This window comes from Thamnophis sirtalis, unplaced genomic scaffold (assembly GCF_051295495.1).
Source record: "Thamnophis sirtalis isolate CommonGarterSnake01/CBP01778 unplaced genomic scaffold, rThaSir2_p1.2 scaffold_11, whole genome shotgun sequence".
Classification (NCBI taxonomy): domain Eukaryota; kingdom Metazoa; phylum Chordata; class Lepidosauria; order Squamata; family Natricidae; genus Thamnophis; species Thamnophis sirtalis.
Window position 1 is genome coordinate 66235031 of NW_028261391.1, and position 15901 is coordinate 66250931.

At 39.7% G+C, this 15901-nt stretch overlaps 2 protein-coding genes across 5 annotated transcripts in view; one reads left to right on the plus strand and one right to left on the minus strand.

Moving 5' to 3' along the window:
* INSYN2A (inhibitory synaptic factor 2A) overlaps window positions 1-6532 on the minus strand; it is a 59998-nt gene extending 53466 nt beyond the window's left edge. The window contains exon 1 of one of the 2 annotated variants that reach the window (XM_087725979.1): window positions 6255-6532. The gene's annotated coding sequence lies outside the window, so the exon portion shown is untranslated. The remainder of the gene's footprint in view (window positions 1-6254) is intronic. The other variant, XM_014073038.2, reaches the window with a different exon arrangement.
* Window positions 1-15901, plus strand: part of DOCK1 (dedicator of cytokinesis 1) — a 457702-nt gene that overhangs the window by 211188 nt on the left and 230613 nt on the right. The window lies entirely within an intron of this gene.

Genomic DNA, 15901 nt, shown 5'->3' on the forward strand with positions numbered 1-15901 from the left:
AGACTATCTAGAAATTCAATTTCAGTTGTTAAATGCACAAATGTATAAACAGTACCGACACTAAAGGGTTTTTGTTAAGTTTAAGAGGTTTAACAAACAATATATAGATTTCAATATGCTCGGTGATAGACAGAAACCAGGAAAATCTCAAACAATCAAAACTTTTTTTTAAAAGGGGTTGCTACTTCAAGAAAATATATTGTTTGCAGAAGTCTGTACTGTTTACACTTGGAGAGTAAATATTCCTGTTTAGTTCAAAACAAAAACAGGATTCATGTAATAGCAAAGTATGAACATAGAAGAGATAAAATCAACACTGCATTTGAATCTTAGTTGTAACTTGTTCTTTGTACCAGCCCTTCTGAGTTATGATGCTACTTCCCAGGGATTTGGCACAGGAAAAAGGATCTGAAGATTAGATAAGGATATTTTGTTCAACTTGAACTCTGTCATCAAGACATTATCACTTTGGGGGAAATAGTAACTTAGCTATGTTGCAGAAACATAACTGTCATACGTCTTCTGATAAAACTTTATATGCAATAGCAATTTTATATATTTTACTGTGGACATATTTTGTTTTAAATAACTCATTATGTTCTAAAAAAAACCTCACTAAATGACCCGAATGTAGAATTAAATGTCAAAGTTTTTTGCATGTGATGGGAAAAATGCAACTTAAATGCACAAATTAAATGCACATGAAAGAAACATGTACTACCATGTGTAGTATATACATGTGGAAAGTGAATGTACATTCATATGGAATGTGAAAGTACATAAATAAATAAAATTATAAACAGTTACATAATCCCTCTAGTAACATTCCTGCATTTCCTAATGTAAACCTTTTGAGACAATACATTTACTTAAAAGGAACATTATGGTCAGCCTTCCCTAACCTGATGCCAAAAAACCATCAAATATGTAAGCGTGGTGCAATGAAAGCAGGCTAAGAAAAGCTGTGCAGGATCAGCTGAAGGACACATTTAATCTAGCATTCTGCTCTTTATGGCTATGAAAAGATTGTGAAAAATTGACAAATACACAAACACACCTGGTACTGAGAATTCATCCATCCATATTAGTTCTGATATCAGAGACAAATGAACCATAAAAACTAGTAGTCTGACAGTCTTTAGCTCCTATAAATGTATTGATTTAATTTATAGTGCTTTTTTTTCCCATTCAATCCTCTACTTAAAATTATCCATGTTGATGGTCATCACTGCATCTTAATAGTTCCACTTGGCATAATCCTAAATCCTAGTCAGGACATTTAACTGCGCAGAAACATACATGGCCTTATCTCTTTTACTTGCCTAGCTTCCTTGAGTACCCTTTTAGCTTTGCTGCATAAGGGACAGAGTTTGAAAGATAGGAGAGTAGGAGTGGAGAGGAATAACAATGCTATTGTATAATTACACTATGTCCTAGTTAAATGCTTTAATTGATATTACTACACAGTTTCGAGATTGTTTTTTCTCCTTGTGATTGGTCCAGTTGCTCACATAGAATTTAAGGCCCCTCTCTTCTTGGTTATATATCCCAGTGTTTCTCAACCTTGACAACTTGAAGTCCTGTGGACTTCAACTCCCAGAATTCCCCAGCCAGCTATGCTGGCTGGGGGATTCTGGGAGTTGAAGTCCACAGGACTTCAAGTTGTCAAGGTTGAGAAACACTGATATATCCTATCTATCTGCATTTTATAAATTCACTGTGCCAATAATTTGGTTGGCCTGCAGAACTGAAAGTAAATAGAACTTGAATGCCACAGTTTATAAAACAAATGGTAAGCTCGAAGAAGTTTTGGGGGAAATCCAAGCACTTACTATCTTGAAAACTAATGCATTGATTCTTTGGACTTCTTCAATAATGGGTCTTCTTTTTCTTGAAGATATAAAAATCTGGTTTGTATAGTCTTCTGGGTTTTCCTGAATACCCAAGACCAGATATAGGTTATTGTAGTCTTTGAATTTTTTGTTATGCCCTTAGCCCCAGGTTCTGTGAATTAAATTATTCATGAATGTACACTGGAGCATTAATCACTTGTAATGATTCATGAATGAGGTTATCTAAAAATGTTAAACCCTATGCTGTAATTATTCACGCTGACAATGTCTTGACATAAATCTGTTTGAAACTTTACAGTTGAACTGTGAAGCTAATTTATATAGAATTCTCTTGGAGAATTGTGTACTGAAAACAGTTCAGTTTACCAAGCTGTCCATTTCTTTTTTCCAGTGATACAGGCTTTTGATGAAGTCATTACATGAACTGGAATCATATTATAAACAAACAGAATCACCATGTTTTATATAACTATTTTTACATTTTAAAGGGAAAACATGCTACATGACTCATCATTTAATGCAGTGTCAATTGTATCATATGCTGGTATAAATCATTTGTTCAAAAACTACTTTCAAGTGATGTGACAACATTTCATTAGTTGTATTAGTTATTAGTCCAAATCATCTGGGTATGTTCTTCTTCACTGGTGATATCACATGCAGTGATGTTTAACTACCTATGTTAGATATTAACCAACGACACTCTTAATTGGATGATCTGTAAATCATGCAGAAGGATATGAACATTCCCAGTGACATGTCTTAATCTCAGTGAGATTAATAGGAGAATATTTTGCACATAAAATGAATGTGCCTATAAAATATTTGCATGTTATGTTCATAGCTTGTTTATAAAACATTAACATTTTAAAAGGATAATTACTTAGTATGTTTTATACATTCTGTAGTCTGAAAACCTTTCTCAAGTTGCAAATGCAGATAAAAAAAAGAGATCTGATAAATGCCAAAACAGTAATGTCAATAATGAGAAGACTGGTTAGATTATTATTAATCAATTCTAACAAAGTGACCCTTAAAGTTGGGATTTGTCATTTAATACCATTATGAGCAAGACCCACAGAGCCCTGTAGAAACATCATTTATAAATGAAAACTAGAAAGTAATTTCAGAACTATAGAACATCTTTGGCAATGCAATTTGGCAGTCTAGCATATTGGCCAGGCAATGTCACTAGTTTCTTTAAAGTGTCAAATACATTGAGTTAAAAAGTTTTATTGAACTCTGAAAAGTTTAGGGACAGAATCATAATTAAAAACTACTATTATGTATGTTTTTTTAATTATGCTATTATTTTCAAGTTATATTATTTTCTAGATTTGAGAATACAGATATTTTTTCTTATTTATTTATAGCAACTATGGCATTTATTATGCACAATAATAAGTGACTTCCATTCAGCAGTGAACTGTATATTTAGTTTCATTTTAAAACTTAAGTGGGAAATTTATGATCACTCCTAAAGTATATGGAAAAAACTATTTTTTTTTTTAGTTTTTACATTCTTTCATAAAGTTCTGTGTATATGTGTTAATACTGGGTCCTACAATTGTTTTTAAGAGAAAAAACCCTTCTTTAGTTCAAATTTTCTCTAAACTGTTCCTCTCCACGTCGACTAAATTGAATATTAATCCCATCACATCTGGACAGCATCATGTTAAAGATGGCTGGTTTTCTATTAGTGGTTATAGTTGTTGCTTCTGATTCAGGACATATTTAAGAACTTTTTTAATTAAATTGCAATCCTTTATCCAGTGTTTAGAATAAAACACCACTGAATTCAATAGGGTTTTATTGTGAACAGATCTTTAGGATTGCTTTGTTATGTTTGATACAAAAATAACAATGCTATGTACTTTATTTCTCAGCCTTATATTTCTTTGGATGGGAGAATTAATTAAAAAAAAAACAGTTCCATTTTCTTTTTTCCATATGCAGTAGAATTATTTCACATTTCATGGCTGCTCACATAATTCTATTGTTAATAGTTTACTATTGGATTATTTTGATTCAGTCTTTTGCAGTTTGATATCTATCCCTTTCAACAAAATTTCTCACTTGCAACATGAGGTATTTCTGTAAGGGTTGGCTTTTTAATTTAATGAAGAAACTAGTGTACTGAATGTTAAGCACTTTAAATTTTTAAACCTTTGATCAGTGATTTATTTCATTATCATTTTTGCAATTAACTGGTTCCTCATTTATTTGTAAGAAATAACAATCAGCCCTTTAAACTGCTCACAATATTTTAGACAAAATAACTTTGCATCGTTAATTTGAAACCAGAATATTGATCCCACTTTAAAATCTATTTAAAATTCACGCTAGTGTGATTAAACCAATTCACATTAAAATACTTTTAAGAGAAAATTGTACAGATACTGTTGAAAAATGCTCTTATGTCTCTACTAGTAATGAGCATTCATCTATATGGCTAAATTCAGAACCCCTGCATTTTTGCTGATTATAAGATAAACATAAACATAACAAAAACTAAGATTTATTTTTACATTTTACTAATAAGACACTTATCTACCTGTACGCGGAAGTATCATCTGCACACATACACACACGTATGCAGCTATTAGTTTATCTTCCTACTTTAACATCTCCATTAAATACTTAAATAGTGAAATTATGAATAAATGCAGCTTAGTTTATCTTCCTTACTTTAACATCTCCATTAAATACTTAGTGAAATTATGAATAAATGCAGCTTAGTTTATCTTCCTACTTTAACATCTCCATTAAATACTTAAATAGTGAAATTATGAATAAATATACATGATGATGAAATGGCCACATCATGTGATGTCTGCCTAGTAATTTTTTTATCCATAATCTTGATTCTAACCTACATACCTTCAGAATGAGAGATTACAGAACAGGAGAGGTATGAACTTCAGAATGCAGAAAGGAAAGGGACCCAACGGACAATTCTTTGTATCATTTTGTTTGAATACCTCCTATTTTACTACAGCAGCATCTGCTTTCCAGAATCGGGATGCAATGAATGGTCTTTCTAATCTCTTTCCCAGCTACTAATGAGTTAAAGAACCCCCTCTGTGCCTGTCAGATCTCTCACCCATTTCAACCCCTCCAAGGTCGAAATTATACCCCTTTCACTGCCTGCTCTAGCTTTGCAGTGCCAAGGAGAGGCAGCTGGCCCTTTGGGGCAGGATCTTTGGAGACAACCCTTCGGAGTAATACAGCATTTCGTTCCGGGGCTTCCCGGGCGTGCAAAAAAAAAGAGCTTACATTTAAACTCTCCAGCTTTCCTATCCTATCCCCCCTCCTTCTCTAAGCTGCAATCTTTGCGCCCAGTTATTGGAGCTCGTTTTATGAAGTGGAGAAGCTGAGGTCACAGGAGAAGGTTTTTTATGTGCTAAAGGCGCAAGGCGGACACCTCCCCGCTCCTTCCCAGCATGAGGCAGCAGGACGCAAGGACGTTGGATCCCGATGCGCGCTGCTTTTGGCTCACTTTCTTTTTTTCCCTTTCCACCTGGCGCATCTCCCCGGGATTCAACCTGCTTAGCGGGCTTGCAAGGGGGAGGAGGTGTTTTCTTTTCTCCCCGGAGAGCGCTTCTCTTCGTCCAGCCCATAGATCAGTGTTTCCCAACCTTGGCAACTTGAAGATGTCTGGACTTCAACTCCCAGAATCCCCCAGCCAGCATTTGTTGACTGGGGAATTCTGGGAGTTGAAGTCCAGACATCTTCAAGTTGCCAAGGTTGAGAAACACTGGTCTAGATCACAATCCCAACCCAGGTCCGCGGGGTGTCTTTGTGCGGGAAGTTCTCCAACTTAGCGGCACGTTGGGATAAGTCTCCGTGGATCGCGCAGTTCCCACCCTCTCCCCCTAAGGGCGGACCTCATTTACCGAGTAGTAGTAGCGGCGGCGGCGGAAAATCCTCCGAGCCAGCGGGAGACATCAGTTGTCAAATCCACGCCCGGGGAAAGGCGCATCCCCAGCGCTTAAGTGCCAAAAGAATCCCCGATTTGCGGGCGTATTTTTTCCCCATGGAAGAGCGCAATTTGGGGACAGGTGGAGTACTATTCTCCCCTCTTCCTCCGCCCTTATCCCCCGCGAAACTTGCAAGGCTGCGAAGGGGAGCCGCGTCCTATTGCATAACCAACCCCGCTTTCTCTCTCCCCCTGGAAGCGTTACGCGCCTCGTCTCTCTGCGTGCACAGACTTCTCTCTCTCCCTGGGAAGTTTTAATTAGGCAGCCATGGTAACTCACTGCTCTCCCGAAGCCTTAACGATGCTGAGGCTTGTGTCAAGGCGCTCTTTGATCCTCGGGGGGATTTGGGGGGCTGGGGAAAGGGGGGGGTGGAAGCGTCTGCAGTCCCCCCTAGAAATCCCGGCTGCGCGAGGTTGCTTACCTTGCAAGCGTTTCCCTTAGAAATGAGTAAAGGTCAGTGCGGTTCCTTCGCGATGGTGCATCTCTCTCTCGGCTCACTTCTGCAAGCTTGCAGGGGAACCAGCCGCTCTCGCAAGAGCATCTGCTGCAAGATAACACAGCGAGGAGGGTTTGAAAAAAAGGAAAAAAATATCTTCCCGGAGACCCCCAACCACTATCAACGCCTCTTTTTCTCTCTCTCTCTGTTCTTCCTCGTTAGATTTCGCAGTCCAACATCAATTCATTCGGGAGTCTCGCAGGCAATTTCAATGCCAGGGTAACAGAAGCCACGCAGCCCTTGGAAACGTCCTCGTTTACTGAACTCCCTCCAGTGGGATCCCAGATCCGATTGAAAAAGAAAGGAAAGGAGGGCGGGAGGCTGTTGTAGGGAGAACGGAGGAGGAAAGGGGGGTAGGTGGCGGCGGCGGGGCTGTCTCTTTCGCGAGTCCCGCTTGCAAACCTGGCTCCCACAGCTCTTCGCTTGGAAGCATTTTCTGTCGTTTTCCTCCTCTCCCCCCCACCCTTTCCCGGGTTTGCAGACCGGGCGCTTCGGGGGGTGGGAAGCTGCCTTTCCTCCTACTTTAGGCAATGCACGGGAGAAAGGAGAGCGCAGCGTGCCGACAGCCAGTCGGTTCGGTGCCGAGCGGGAGTAGGGACTGTGCGAAGGCACGCGCGCCCGCGCGCGCCGCCGCCGCCGCCGCCTGGCGCCGGGGAAAAAAAAGAGAAGGGACCGGGGGTGGGGTGGGGAAATTGCCGCTGGTTCTCCACTAGGGAGGGTTGCCGGCTCCTTCCGACGCCGGTGGACTTGTTGAGTTTGGGGGGGGGGGGCGAGCAAGGTCCTTCAAGCGGCGACTCTTGGGGAGCGGAGAGGCGTCGGAAACAGCAGTACCGCACCGGCGACGGTGCAAACGGCTCCAAACTCTTGACTCCCTCCACCCCTCGAAAGAGCCCGTCTTATTATTTTTTTATTGAAAATTTTGGGGAAAAAAACTTTTACGAATGTTTACTTCCCTCCCCACCCACACACCCCTTACTCCCCCCCCCCGACTTCCCAGAACCAATACCAATATCTTTAACAAAGATATTCTAAGATAAACTTAATATCATCTTTCATTTGAGCTTTAACTCCTCTTTGCTAGGTTAACTCTAAACAGATTATATCATTCCTTTTTTCTTCAGTCATAAACTATCTGGAATTTCTTAGACACATATTTATTTGAATATAGTCAATCCATCTTCTCCACTCCAGTTTATATCTCTCATTTGAGTGGTCCTTGAGATATGCTGATATTTTAGCCATCTCTGCTAAGTTTGTGACTTTTAATGTCCATTCTTGAATAGTAGGCAAATCTTCCTTCTTCTAGTATTTGCTCCAGTTTATATCTCTCATTTGAGTGGTCCTTGAGATATGCTGATATTTTAGCCATCTCTGCTAAGTTTGTGACTTTTAATGTCCATTCTTGAACAGTAGGCAAATCTTCCTTCTTCCAGTATTGCGCCACCAACAGTCTTGCTGCCATTATTAAATGCAAAATCAAGTTAGTCTCTATAACAGTACAATCAGTAGTTATACCTAACAAGAATAACTGAGGGGTAAACCCTATCCCCTTTTAAAGAACATTTTGCATAATCCACCATATTTTTATCCAAAATGCTCTGATCTTTTTACAAGTCCACCATATATGGAAATATGTAGCATCAACACAATCACATCTCCAGCATTTAGGTTGTAAATTCAGATACATAGAGGCCAGTTTCTTAGGATCTAGATGCCATCTATAAAACATCTTATAAAAGTTTTCTCTCAAATTTGGGGCTTGTGTAAACTTTACATTTCTTACCCAGATCTTTTCCCATGTATCCAACATTATTGGTTCTTCAAAATTTTGTGCCCACTTTTATCATACAGCCTTTAACTAGTTCTGTTTCCGAATCCATTTCTATTAATGCATTATATAGTCTCTTTATATGCATTGGACTTTGATCTGGGGCAGCCCTTGAAGAGCATTCGGAGACTTCAGCTTGTCCAGAATGCAGCCGCGCGAGCGATCGTGGGTGCACCTCGGTTCACCCACGTAACACCTATCCTCCGCGAGCTGCACTGGCTGCCTATTGGTCTCCGGATACGCTTCAAGGCGCTAGTCGTCACTTATAAAGCCCTTCATGGTATCGGACCTGGGTACTTGAGAGACCGCCTGCTGCCAATCACCTCCACTAGACCGATTAGATCCCACAGATTAGGCCTCCTCCGAATTCCATTCGCTGGCCAGTGTCGACTGGCGACTACCCGGAGGAGAGCCTTCTCTGTTGCTGCTCCGACCCTCTGGAATGAACTCCCCGTGGAGATTCATACCCTCACCACCCTCCAGGCCTTCCGCATAGCCCTTAAAACCTGGCTGTTCCGACAGGCCTGGGGCTAAAGAGCTCTTGCCCCCATCTCGAATGGTATGACTGTTGTGTGTTTTTAAATTATGCATTGTTATGTTTTGTTTTATTTTTTGTCTGTACCCCCCTTCCCTGATTTGAATTGTGAGCCGCCCTGAGTCCCCTTCGGGGGAAAAGGACGGCATACAAATATAATCAAATCAAATCAAATCTCTAATTTGTTTTAGTAAATTATCTACCATGTTATTAATGTCCCAAAGATGCTTTTTTCAAGAGACAGTTGGACTTTCTGGTTTTTCCTTGAATACTTCGCTTCCAATGGATGAGAAGCGAAACGTCTTTAAAGAAAAACCAGAAAGTCCAGTTGTTTCTTGAGGGGGGGAAAAAGCACCTTTGGGACAACCGTGGCCTGGATGACTGAGAATCTCCATAGACAATCCGTGTTCTTGTTTGTCGGTAATGCAAAATATAACCAAAGTGCGTTTTGGGGCTCCATGGAAATAGAGGCAAGAGTCATTTGGGTTCTTGACCAATAAGCACGCAAAGAAATGAACAGCGGAACTTAACTGCCCTAAAATTTAGTTTCCTATTGTGTCTCCTCGCTTATTTCTTGAAATTAATTTCTGTACCGCTATACGAAAGCTGCAGAAACCTCCGCTGGTTGGACCAATTCCACGCAACTTTTAGAAACTGCATTTGGTTTTGCAGGAAATATTGAACTTGGGTAGATGGAAGTAGCACATACAGCGTATTTTGAATAATTTGCAAGGATTACAATGCACTGCAGTTGTTAAACTCCCCAGCGAGATCCAACGCTTATAAGATCTTAGGCAGCTTCCCTATTGCGTTATTTTGATCTGTTTTTTTATACATGACTTATTCTGCTGACAATTTTTAGACACAAGTGGTGAAATCTCCTGTCCCAGGCCCTCATCCAACTGTCAAGTCTTCGTTAACCACATACCGGTAGCAACTGAAGCCTGTCTTACTGCTAGCAAGCGATTCTCTGTGGTAGGAGAAGCAGTCAGGAAAATAAAATTGTTTTCTTTGTCCCATGTTAGAATCATAATTCTCAGAAACTGCCTGGGCCAGTCCCCTGAAAAACTGGCAAAGTTTTTCATAAATAGTTTTCCATTGCTTCCTTTCTGGGACTGAGATAGTGACTGGCACACAGTCTCCCATCTGGCTTTGTGCCTAAAGCAGGGCTTGAACTCATGGTAGTCTTAACCTGGGTGTTGGCAACCCGCAGCCCATGAGCTGCATGTGGCTCTTTCGTCCCCCACTGTGGATCCCTGTTCGTCTGAACCCACCACACGCTGGCCCCGCCCCTCGCTCTCCCCACCAAGTTACTTCTCATCTGACCTGAGAAAGTAAGGGTGATGGCGGGGCAGTGGTGGGTTTCAAAAATTGTTCGAACCTACTCTGTGGATGTGGCCTCCTTTGTGGGATTGGCTTGCCGCCCATGTGACCAAATGGGAGTGGCTTGCAGCCCATGTGACCGGATATGAAGATGCCGACGACACTTGTCAGAACCGCCTTAAATTACCTCACACACAGCACTGGCATGCATAAGAATAGGATGTAAACTTGTTTTTTCAAAGGCATCTTTGGTTTGCGTTAAAACAACTTCAACACACGCAATGTTCTGATTGCCCCACAAACGCAGTAGTCATCCTTACCTTTCACAGAGGCACTGAGTTTTATAAATAGGAGCATGATAGTGTAGAATAATCATATCCAAGGACCAGTGGTGGGTTTCAAAAAATCTTTGGAACCTCTTCTGTAGGTGTGGCCTGCTTTCCGGGTCCACTGGTGGAACCTCTTCTAACCGGTTCGGTAGATTTGATGAACCGGTTCTACCGAATAGGTGCGAAGAGGGAGAATGAGTGAAAGAGAGAGAGAGGGAGACGGAGAAAGAGATGAGAGAGAGAAAAAGACGGAGAAAGAGAAAGATGAGAGATGGAAAAAGAAAGAAAAGGAAAATGAAAGAGAGAGAGAGAGAGAGAGAGAGAAACACACATACACACACACACAGACCTGTTTCCCACAGAAAACACTAGGAGCCACAAAACCTAGGTAGGTGTGGCTGAGGGGTCATGTGACTGGGTAGAAGTGGTCGAGTTGGCCACACCCATCCAGGTTTTGTGGCTCCCGGTTGAAAGGGGTCCAAATGGCTCTTTGAGTCTTTAAGCTTGCAGACTCCTGCCTTAACCAATACACTGAACTAGCTATCATGTTTTCTTTATTCTTGTGCTAAAACTACTAAGACTTTTCACTGCATCAATCATACCCAGTAAACAGTTTCCCTACACCATTAAATAGGAAGCAGGACAAATCTGCCTTTTTAAAAAAAGAAAAAAAAGAATGGGAGATCTATGGTATAATTTTTTGGCCTGACCTATTGGTTGACTAATGTTTTTCTAAGTTGTTAGTTTTCATGACTTTTATATGAGCACGACTCACAGTTTATGCAGCTCTGACACAACCCTCCTCATAATTTCTCTGATGATTGTTGTAATATCATGCGCTGATAAATTAAATTATGGATGAGTAGGATAACAGCTATCCTATTATAATCTGTTTATTAAATCTCTGCACAGCATACCCTGTCATTACTGCCTCATTCCAGCAATAAGACAAGATAGAGCTATGTTTATTTTGCAGGGAACTAAATGCTGCAGTCATACAAGTAGCTGATACCATGGTTCAAAGATACCATGCTAACTCTCAGTGTTTACCATGGCTGAACAATAAAAGGAAGTTTTTTTTTACATTATCCTCTGTACCCATAGAAACTAAGGCCAATGGGAATACAGTATATTGTTGGACAGTTTATTATGTCTTCTTGGATGCTTTGTGCCCATAATTGATGTGGTGGTACTTGTCTGGAATGGAATGTCAACACCAGTTCATTCTGGTATTAACATCTTTTTGTCAAAACACCTTACTGATCTTATTATTAGACTTATCACTATGCTCACACAGGTTCCTTTTTCTTGCAGCACAGCAGTGGTGGGTTTCAAAAATTGTTCGAACCTACTCTGTGGGTGTGGCCTCCTTTGTGGGGGTGGCTTGCCGCCCATGTGACTGGATGGGAGTGGCTTGCCGCCCATGTGACCGGATATGAAGATGCCGACGACACTTGTCAGAACCACCTTAAATTACCTCACACACAGCACTGGCATGCATAAGAATAGGATGTAAACTTGCTTTTTAAAAGGCATCTTTGGTTTGCATTAAAACAACTTCAACACCCGCAATGTTCTGATTGCACCACAAACGCAGTAGTCATCCTTACCTTTCACAGAGGCACTGAGTTTTATAAATAGGAGCGTGATAGTGTAGAATAAGCATATCCAAGGACCAGTGGTGGGTTTCAAAAATTGTTGGAACCTCTTCTGTAGGTGTGGCCTGCTTTCCGGGTCCACTGGTGAAACCTCTTCTAACCGGTTCGGTAGATTTGACAAACCGGTTCTACCGAATAGGTGCGAACTGGTAGGAACCCACCTCTGCAGCACAGCTGCTCTTGGTACAGTCAACTTTTCATATTTTATCTCATACTGATCAAGATATCATTCCAATAATGAATCACTCTTGTACTTGTGGAGATCTAACCTAATGCATTCATATCCATGTTTCTGCTAGAGTTTTTGTTTATTTTCCATTTACTTTAAATTTGCAGTCAAAATCAAATGCTAACAATATATTTTTAGTTCTTACCAAAATGATGTGCCTTTAAATATTATTTTGACCACTTAGTACTTTCCATCTATTACAATTTTAAGTAGCTTTCACAGTTTGGGATGTAATTACAGGCATAAAAATATTATCAAGATTGCTCCAGTTTCACGAGGACCATTCTGTTTTCATGTCAAGATTTTTGTTAAATTGGAAGGAGAGAATTTCTTTCAGATATTAACTGTGTTCATGTCTGCAATCATCTGGGATGAGCAACTTTATTAGATGTTTTGTTGAAAGTAATTATTTTCATATTACTGAATTGCTGCTGTTAAATAAACTGTTGGTTTGTCTGCTGTGCAAATGTAGTTGCAGTTTCTTGTTTTACATTACTGCAGTCTTCCTGCCTTAGAACTGAGAATAACATATTATTCTGGATACTTTTCTCAACTGGAGATAGGTAGTTATGATCTAATTCATTCACAGTTAATTATATTGCCTTTCAATAAGTTATCAGTAATCTGATTGGTTGATTTCTAACTAGTGTATTAAAAACGCAGTCAGCATTTGGAATTTTCACTAATTATTAGATATTGTCAGCTTCAGAACAGACTGAATATCTAAAAACCTAATTTAAAATCCTAGCAATAAGACACAATAGCAATTACAATCCTCACTTAGCAAGTTGCCTTGGACAGCAATAGCTCACAGTTACAATGGTGTTGAAAAAATAATTGTGACCAATGCCTGCATTTATAATTTTCATGGCGTCTCTGTCATTCATATTTTTGTCATTACATTTACTCAGTATGCATTATCCTATGTAAATTCATTAGCACAGTTGCTAAAGAGCCGAGGTGGCGCAGTGGTTAGGGTGCAGTACTGCAGGCCACTTCAGCTGACTGTTATCTGCAGTTCAGCGGTTCTAATCTCACCGGCTCAAGGTTGACTCAGCCTTCATTCCTTCCGAGGTGGGTGAAATGAGGACCCAGACTGTGGGGGCGATATGCTGACTCTGTAAACCGCTTAGAGAGGGCTGAAAGCCCTATGAAGCGGTATATAAGTCTAACTGCTATTGCTTTTAAGCAACCTCTTTGTTTAATGACTAGGTTGCCAGTCCCAAAGCCAGTTGCTAAAGGAGGAATATTTAGTCCAGAATAATATTGTCCTCTCATCTACAGTGCTACTGTTAAGATAATTATTTATTCACTTAATGGGAAATACATTGGAACATAAGTTTCTTAATCCTGTAAAATAGATCATTTAGTCTATCTAGCACAGTATTTTCAGAAATATCAAGTATTGGGACAAAACTGAACCTTGAATCTTTTTTGGGGCAAAATAAAGGTCCATAATGGAATTCATTTATAGTATATAGTATTTAGTAGTAGAAAGTATTAAGGTTTAATTACACTTTTATAAAATCATGGCCACACATTTAATTAGTGAATTAATGGCTGACAAATGCTTTAAGTGTACAATATTACTATGTTCACATTTTGGATTTAAATAATATTTCAGTTTTTAAAACACACTAGTTCTCGTCAAGAAAGCATGTTGAATGGTTACTATTACAACTATAACCGTTTTAAAACCTTTGTGTTACACTGGTGACATTTCTCACTTGGAAAGGAAATATCATTTTGTTGTCAAAATATATGTTGCGATGGTTATCACCACTTCCAAAACTCAGTGGAATTTCTTCTTTTGGGTTATTAAGAAAGGCTCCACGCAGCCTTTGATTCAGGCATTCTACACTTCTGTTTTGATGCCTGTTTTAACCTTATAGTTGCAGATGTTAGAGTCTGACATAGAAGCTGGGAAAAGGGGTTCCACCACAAAACCGCGGACAACAAAATCGCGGTCGACGAAAGCGCGCATTTGACGTCATCACAGCGCGACGAAAACATCGCGCTGTGATCGAAAAATGTAAAAATAAAGCGAAAACCTTACCCTAACCCCCCCAAACCTAACCCTAAACCTAACCCTAAACCTAACCCTTAACCTAAGCCTAAATCTAACCCTAAACCTAACCCTTAACCTAACGCTAAACCTAACGCTAACCCTTAACCTAACACTAAACGTAACCCTAACGCTCTAAACTTAACCCTAACCCTTAACCTAACCCTAAACCTAAACCTAAACCTAACCCTTACCTTTATGTGAATCGGCTTGCTTTAATTTTATTTTTATTTCAATTTTTAATTTTTTCCGTCGTGCTGTGATGACGTCAAATGCGCGCTTTCGTCGATCGCGCTTTTGTGGACCGCGGTTTTGACGGGTCACGGGGAAAAGGCATGGTGATGGTTGGAAGCAACCAACAGCTACCCCTCTCAAACTGGAGTAGAGTTAAGTAATGAACAGTGATTTAAATAAACTGCTGTCTCTTTAGTTTCTTGGGCTTTGGATTTAAAAAAAAACAGTCTCAGTTTAACTTTTTGGTAATTTATATCATAATGGGCATGTCTATTTAGGTGTTTATTTGGAAGACTGGAACAAGATAGTAAAAGGAGAGAAACAGTATTTGAAGCATTTTGTTACTTTAAGTGTTTTTGATTTCAAATATGACAGATCTAGAAGCCTTTGTTCTGTATAAAAGTAGAGCATTTTAAAAAGGTTGAAGAAAATATATGAAAAAGTTTCAGGACAGAAGCAAAATGCCGCACATTCCCAGTCTGTATAGGTCAAAATTATTAAAAGATATATAGAATGTATAGCTATAATAATACAGTATATAAGATTCTTGTTTGATGTTTGAAGAAGCATATAGTTTACCATCATTATAATGATTTCTTCGTTTATAGTTACTTGCAGGAATGAGGTGCTCAGTAATTTATTCAAGTTGAAAAGGTTGCCAGTTATATTACATAATAAACTAGACTCCTCCCTCCCCTTTTCTCTCTCTCGTCTTTTTCTAACTCTTTTCCTCCTTTTCCTCTTTCTTTCTTAAATCATTTTTTTTAAAGTTGTGATAACAAATATGAAAGGGTTTCCTGTCATAACTAGTATTCTAATTAGAAGATAGATCTTCAAGTTGGGAATTCAGAAAGACTTGATCTATATTGAGACCCAGATTTAATGATGTTTCCCCATTCAACAGAAGAAATGTAGTTCTTAAAACACATTCCAATTTTCACGTTCCTTCATATTGTTGTTATACAATAGATCAGACCTTTTCTAACTTATTTCTTCTGAATTGGAGGATATTTAAAGAAGAAAACATTAAGGAAGTAGAGAAGGGAGGGAAGAAGGGAGGGAAAGGAGAGGATGGTGGAAGGGAGAGAAAGAGAAGGAGAGATAGTAGGAAAGGAAGAGGAAGAGTGGAGAAGAGGTAAGGGAAGAAGAAAGAGGTAAGGAGAGGTGGGTGGAAGGGAGAGAAAGAGAAGGAGGTGAGGGAGGGAGAGAAAGAGAAGGAGAGAGGGTAGGAAGGGGAAGAGAGAGGGTAGGAGTAGGGGAGAGGCAAGGGAAGAAGGGAGGGGAAGGAGAGGAGTAAGGAAGGAAGTAGAGAAGGAAGGGAAAGGGAAAATAAGGTGGTGTTACAACAGGCACTAGGGATGGTAAACAAAG